Here is an 8,350-nt window from a genome sequence, read left to right as displayed (position 1 = left end):
TTTATACAAATTTGTATATTCGAGCGTATTCTATTGTACAATTCTTGAGATTCGTTGGTAGGTTTCTCGTTCTAAGCACAAAAATTGTGCTTCAAATTCTCAATGTAAATGTACAAACAAGTGCATTATAATATTGCTCGAATAAGAATGTTAAATGATCCTTAAACTTTAATGGTGTCTCGTTGGCTCGAAGAACCAAGACAGGTTCAAAGAAAATAAGTAGAAATTAACAGTCCATTACTCGCATGGTTGCTTCAGGGTAAAAGAACGGAAACTTCTATTAAGGAAAATTAGAGTTTAATAGGCCACCTTTATTACAATCTATTCTCATATCCAGATTATAATTCGGAAAAATTTTCTTGGATTCGTAGTATGATGTTCAGACCGAACGCCATCGATAGAACGATAATGATAATTGTAAATCATGGTAGTCGTAACGAGTAATTTACGTTTAGAAAACTTCTACCTTTGGTATTTAAATATCAAATACCAATAAATTTAAATATCTACGAGAATAAAAATGATGGTTATTTAAAATTTTAACAGTCACGATTTTATTGATCGTTACGAAAAATTTGTCTGGAAATTCTTAAATCCTGCAACACGAAAAGCGACGTCTCTTCGAGTGGGACGAAGGATAGATTAAAAATTCGCGAAATAAAGGGTAACGACGATAAATCGGTCTCCGGGTATCCAATTTCCTTCGCAATCATTCCACGAGGTCCACGACGCCCGTTGATCCTCTATCGATCGAAAGTCACTCGTGCGACGGTGGCCGAGCCACGACAAAGGCAAGGTAACAACAAAAGTCTAGCGTCTAAGCCCGTGCCGTGAAATACAAAGAACGAATGCAGCTGCGGATTTTTATTCGAGATCGTCTCTGTCGAGGAGCCAAGAAAGTATATTTCGAGTTCGAAGACCTGCAGGCGACTGCAGAACACAAGGAAGAGGGGGAGTGAAATCAAAAGCCAAAGGCACGAGACCATTGTCGTGCGAATTCGGCGCGCAATGGGGGCCAAAAATTTGCGGTTCTGGACAGCTGCGAGGAGCTAACGGCGACGGTTGCTTCTGGATAATATTAGCCTTCGAGTCGACGTCTTTGGAATCGGTGTCGATCGTTCGGTAATTGGAAATGGAGCAATAGTTGCTTATATTTTAGGGAAGTTGCATTGAGAAACAATTGGTAATTATTGGATTGCGGATACTTATCTACGGATGGCGCGTGTAATGCACAGAACTGTACGAATACCATATAAATACCGTGTAAGTACCGTACAAGTACCGTACAAGTACCGCACAAGTACCGTATAAATATTGTATGAATACCGTATAAATACCACGTAAATACCGCACAAATACCGTATAAATATTGCATAAATATCTCACAAATAAAATACCATATAAATACCATATAAATACCGCATAAATACCGCATAAATACAACATAAATACCACGTATATGTATACCACGCGCACAAACCACAGTTGTTGAAATAGAAAATAGAATTACATAAAATCCTCCAACCCGATATAGTCGTCTGATACCATAAATATTTAAGGATACAATTTAATTTGTTTGTTTTGTAATAAGTTCTAGATTCGAAATTAAACGAAACGTTTCCCAGATGTCTTACTCTTACGGTCAAGAATGACAAAAGTCGCTACCAGTGGCATTTAAACTGACGGTGTACTTTATTCGATTGTATTTTCCGTTGTGTAAATATCACAATATATTTTCATAACACGAAGAACCTGTTGGAAAAGCAACGTAGACAACATCAATGCCCGGGGCAGTTTAATCGATAGACGAGTAATGCTTAACGTAAAGGGGGGGCACTAGAAGAGGCGGAGGGGGCAGAATCTTTTCCACAGGATACGTTACTCTAGTCCAACCCCCTGCCTTCTCCCTCGGTCTGCGAAAAAATAATTTCAAACAAGCAGAAACCGACGGCGACAAGCTGAAAGACGTTACACGTCGCACAAGGGTGATCCCTTAGCATGACAATAAGACATCTGCTTGGCACGAGCTTGCGAAGGGTGCAAGTCGGAGCCAGCCTGACCAGCCACCCTTAACGAAATCGGCCCTGCTTCGATAATCTTCGACGACGTAATAGAATGGAGGAAACGCGAGGGTACAATCCTCAACACCTGGCTAACTTCATCCATCTTGCGATTAGAACACATTGCTCCCAGTGAAGACGATGCCGCGAATGAAAACATCGAAGACGTTAAGTAGACGATGCAAAGAAAAGTATCAGTTAGAGTAACTGATGGAACACATGAACCATGTATGTGATGCACATAAACCATGCGAATACCACACAAGTACCGCATAAATAAGTGTAACTTTAAAATCACTTTTCAAAGAACATCAATCTTCAATTCTGATGAAATTTGGCACAAAGTTAAAGCATTGAGAAATATTAAATACAAAGCTTTGTTGTCAGTTGATATTAAAAAAAAAATAGATTCGACACAGTCATCGTGCGTTCATCTTTCGAGTAGATGACAAGTAACTATAGAAATGAAAATTATATTTTATTATTTTAGAAAATTGAACGAATAATTTCGTTTACATACAACCCCAATTATGGAGGACTTTCAATTATGTATTGACAAATTTTACTTCAATAACGTCGATTAATTAATTTGATCGAGTTTATAGAAATTAATATTTACAAATTTATCTTTTTATTTTCTTGGAACTTAAAAATACAATATATATAATCTAAATTGTAATTTCACTACTGACAATGTTTTTACTTATTTAAAAGGCATAGAGTTATTTTAGGAAACGATTTTAATTTAAGTTTCTATTTCGAATTTATTATTGTCGTTGTTATTATTGTATTTTGTTTTCCTTTAGACGGTAAAATATTTCAAACTTCTTTCGAGTAAGTTAATGCTATCGTGTATAGTTTCCAATAACTAATTATAATAATAATATTGCCCATTTTACGTTCACTGAACCCGTAACACTGTCTGTCTTCGGACAGACATCCTTCATTTAATTTCTTCGAATATTACAATGTTTCACGTGTAAGCAATGAACCACTCGATTCATTACTTCGGTTGAATTTTATTAAACAGCTATTGTAATAAAAAGTATTTGAAACAATAAATTCCAATATGATTGAAGAGTCCAGGTTAAAGCTTTCAAATTTTACTTCGAACGATTTATACTAGATAGTATAGTTCAGATGTTTCCTGTCGCGTCCTAAGGATTTAGTTTTATGCTTAATAGTCAGGTTTCTTATTCGAAGAAACTTGTTTTAAATTCCATAGTTTAAGTTCCTCTCACCAAGGAATCTAGAACATGGAATAATTTAGAATGTAATGTATTCTCACTTCCTTATTCTTGGTTCTAGGAACTAATATTTCGTATTTTACATAAAAATTGTATCATTCTGAGAATAGTAACTTCAGACTAGTTACTTAGAAGTAACTTCAAATCTATATATTATTATGTGTATCGTAAAGTATCGTGTAAATATTTAAAGAATTCTTATTTATTGTGGATCCTTCTTTTCGAATATTTTATTTTAAGATGTTTATGATGAAATTTGTCTTGCGTAAAACGTGTAAATTCACTGATTTCTAAAGAAATTACCATTTTAAGTGTCTTATTTTGAAACATTAATTTCAAAGGATTTATTACAAAACGAGTTTACAACGCCCTAACAAAAGCAACTTTTGAACATCGTACGTGCTACGACAGCCAATTGGACATGTAGTCACTGAAAAAGGTGACCATTTCAAATAATATTATTTTGTTTCTTTTGTTATTATATGTGCAAATAAATTCTGATTAATTAAAAATAAATATACTTCTTATTTTTTGTCAATAGCCCAATTTGTATTGGTATTTGTAACATACCTCTGGAGAATGGTTAGATATCAGGTTGTTTCATAAATTTTTGCATATTTAAGTAGGCAAACTTCTGGTCCAATGTAAGTATACATAAATATAATTTTACCACTTCGAACCATACAAGGTTCATTACTACTTTATATTCTCTTTTACCGATCGTTCAAGTGAGTTTAACTCGTAGTTAATATTTTTTAATTAAAGATAAACATAAGAAATATTCGTATTAGACATACTCTGCTTTTCGAATGTAAAAAGTAGTACACTACATGAGCAATCCTATCGATCAAATTTATGATAATATTTATTCCGAAGTCGAGATCAACTTTTAAGAAATCAAAATCCATAAGGATTTATTAGAGACGTTGAATTATGATATAACATTGTACGATTTTTCGAAAACAATCCGACGTTTTTGTAAAAAAGACATTCATAAATTAATTCAATGGTAGGAAAAATCCTACAAAAAGGCAGTCACTCTATAGATGGTTAAGTATTAAACTTCCTACACAAAAATAATTTTTCCTGTAGATGATTAGGCAGGACAAATCCTCTAAAAAGATAGCCACTGTGTAAATCATTAGATAGAACAAATCCTACAAAGAAACTAGTAATTCTGTAGATTATTATTAATAATCAGTAATATTTTCCCCGAATATATTAAATAAATCCTTATTTATTAAATGAATCCAAGACGAGGATTTATTTAAATGAAAATAACCGAAAGACTTTTCGAAATAACCTAATAGAATTTCGAGCAGACGATTTCGAATACGTTCATTGTAATCGATGCAACGACTCGCAATCGTGATTATTAAATAACTCGGTTCATCTTCAGCGCCGAAGCGGCGTACCAAGCAATTCGTCTCTCGAATAATAACTGCAACGTTCCGCCGGTCTGTATCGTTGCAAATGAAGGTGAAGTTCCACGCAGTGCGCGTACAATTAATCAAATTCACGCCATATGGCTACCTCCGACCGAAGGAGTCTCGTTTTTGCAGCTCGTTCTCGCGCAAGATGAAGCTTTTATTGTTCCAAGCACCGTGCTCGATAATGATCGTCCTTGCAAAAGTGAAATCTGAACAACTCGTTAGTGCCGGGAAAACCGATACAAAATTCGGAACACCCATCCCGTCTATTATACGATACGAGATACAGCCAGTCGTCGACCCCATTCGGTTCCAACCGACCAATTGGAAGGCGATTTAAACGCAAGTCGGATATTCTTTATTTTATTACATTCTCATTGTTCTCTGTATATTATTTTTATACTCTTATTATTATCTCTCGACATAACATATAAATATATATTCGAGCATTTTGTTAGTTAAATATTTTTCCAAACGTTTTATCATTCGATATTTCTTTAGATATTGTTTAGGTGGAATACAACAAATTCGAAATATCAATCGAAAGTTGATTTGGACGTAAGACGGATATTCTTCATTTTATTACATTCTTATTGTTCTCTGTATATTATTTTTATACCCTTATTATTATCTCTCGACATAACATATAAATATGTATTCGAGCATTTTGTTACTTAAATATTTTTACAAACGTTTTATCATTCGATATTTCTTTAGATATTGTTTAGATGCAATACAAAAAATTCGAAATATCAATCGAAAGTTGATTTGGACGTAAAATGGATATTCTTCATTTTATTACAATCTTATTGTTTTCTATATATTATTTTTATACTCTTATTATTATCTCTCGACATAACATATAAATATGTATTCGAGCATTTTGTTACTTAAATATTTTTACAAACGTTTTATCATTCGATATTTCTTTAGATATTGTTTAGATGCAATACAAAAAATTCGAAATATCAATCGAAAGTTGATTTGGACGTAAGACGAATATTCTTCATTTTATTACAATCTTATTGTTTTCTATATATTATTTTTATACTCTTATTATTATCTCTCGACATAACATATAAATATATATTCGAGCATTTTGTTACTTAGATATTTTTCCAAACGTTTTATCATTCGATATTTCTTCAGATATTGTTTAAATGGAATACAAAAAATTCAAAATATCAATCGAAAGTTGATTTGGACGTAAGACGAATATTCTTCATTTTATTACAATCTTATTGTTTTCTGCGTATTATTTTTATACCCCTATTATTATCTCTCGACATAACATATAAATATATATTCGAGCATTTTGTTACTTACATATTTTTACAAACGTTTTATCATTCGATATTTCTTTAGATATTGTTTAGATGCAATACAAAAGATTCGAAATATCAATCGAAAGTTGATTTGGACGTAAGACGGATATTCTTCATTTTATTACAATCTTATTGTTTTCTGTATATTATTTTTATACTCTTATTATCGTCTCTCGACATATATAAATATATATTCAAGCATTTTGTTACTTATATATTTTTACAACCGTTTTATTATTTGATATTTCTTCAGATATTGTATAAATAATACACAAAAAATATGAGGCACACAAAAATAGAAAATCTTTTATTCATCATTTGTATTTGACTCTGATGTAACACTACTAGGCCAAGACATACGGTTAACAATATTTTTTTTCGGTTGTAAAATTGAACAATCGTACATCGCATAGGTCGTAAGTCGACGACTGCTTGTATATATGTATGTTAACTACAAATCTTATTGGTCTACTTGAATACGTACGTTGAAGGGTACAAGGTGTTGCTAATTAAACCGGAAGCGATGATTTCCTACCTCGGGTAAGACTGAGTGATGGTGTTGGTTTGTTGTACAGTATACGGTTGAAAATTATTCATCGGACGTTACAACCGTTTTCATGATGTGTAACTGTGATGTTAAAATATCTGATTTGCTTTTCACTTAATGCATGAATTTAATCTTAGCAAGTCCTCGATAAAAGTCACCAACTCGAGGACTTTTAACGAGTATGATGAAAATTTCATTTCAGGAATTGACCTTTTTTCTCCTAATCTGAGAGGGAGTCTTGTGTATACCTTACAACGAGGAAAGTGAATTAGATGCAACGAGAGTGAAAGATACAGAACAACAGCGAACAAATTTCAATTTTCATTATTTATCCGCGATTATTACCAATGAGATTTTCCTGATGAAAATGAGTACAAACACGACCCTATTTGGAATATTTTTAATTATATATTATTCAAAACATTTTTAGAAACTTTCAACTACATGTAATTAAAAATAGTCCGAGTAAGGTTATGTTTGAACTTGTTATCATTGGTAAAACTTTGTCAATCCATTGGTAACACTTTTTCGAATATACAGTGACAAATACAACAATTTTAATTTTCATTAGTGTACTGCTCGGTTGAAGAAACATAAACGTTAATGCAGATGATTTTGAAACTTTTATCGAGGTAAAGATCAAGAATATTAACGAGGAGTTAGTGCACCGAAATTTATCTCTTTTCTCTTTTACTTTTGTTTTCTCTTGTCAGTTTACACGTCTACTTTTATTTTGATTCCATCGAATATTGCAATTATTTTCTACATTTATATATTAACCAAATGAATCGTAAGAGATTAGTTGTAAATGTTTATATATAAACAAATGTATGTTTTCAATATTCTTCGTTACATATAACTCAAATGTACCAGTGCTTGTAAATAAAAAAAAAAAAAAAAAAGCGAAGCAGAGAGTTAACTGCTCGCAACAGCGATCGGTAATTTAAAACACAGTGTAACAGATTTTTCGTCGAAGTGTCTCGAAAATTCAACCGAATAAAACCTTGTATCCATTAAAAACCTACACTATAATTTCACCGACACAAGCCCTTCGAGCGCGGTATGAATTTTTCATGATCCATATGTAATCAGAAAGTTATTCCGTACGCACCAATTAAGATGTTCACGCTTGAATCCTTTACAAGCCAGATCTGCAGATCGCACGTACGTAGTGGCTATAAAAAACTCTCGTTGAATTTTAATTGAACGCGGTTTAAAATTTAAATCGCAACTTGCACCGATGCTCACAATGATTGACCAGTAATCACACTAATTGCGTCATTATTTATCTATTATCGTACTCGTATGGTCTAGTGCAATCAATTTTTGCTCTAATACGTCCGCTATTTTGAGTATTCTATTCACGAAAGAATAGAAAATTTATTGACTTATTATTTGTTTTAGAAATTTCCGTAAATATGTTGCTTTGGCGAAAGGTCGAGTTTACTTAGGATTTAAATGCCTAATATCTACTACTGGTGTATTGAATTTTCCGAAATTTAATATAAAAGTTAGATAATTTTAAATTAATTACTTTTCAATTTTAGATATCCTACTTTTGAAATAGTTTTGCTTTAAACAAAACACGATTAAAATTTAAGAAAATTTCTATAAAAAGTTTCTCTACTAAAAATTTCCAGAATAGAATTAAACGTATTTTAAAATATAAAAAATATCTAATTTTCATTTCTATGCCTCTAGTCTTTAAAAAAAGAAGTAACGAAAGGTTTGTCAACTTTGA

This window comes from Ptiloglossa arizonensis, chromosome 1 (genome assembly GCF_051014685.1).
Source record: "Ptiloglossa arizonensis isolate GNS036 chromosome 1, iyPtiAriz1_principal, whole genome shotgun sequence".
Taxonomy (NCBI): domain Eukaryota; kingdom Metazoa; phylum Arthropoda; class Insecta; order Hymenoptera; family Colletidae; genus Ptiloglossa; species Ptiloglossa arizonensis.
The sequence above is the reverse complement of the archived record's forward strand: the minus strand, read 5'-3'. Positions refer to the sequence as shown.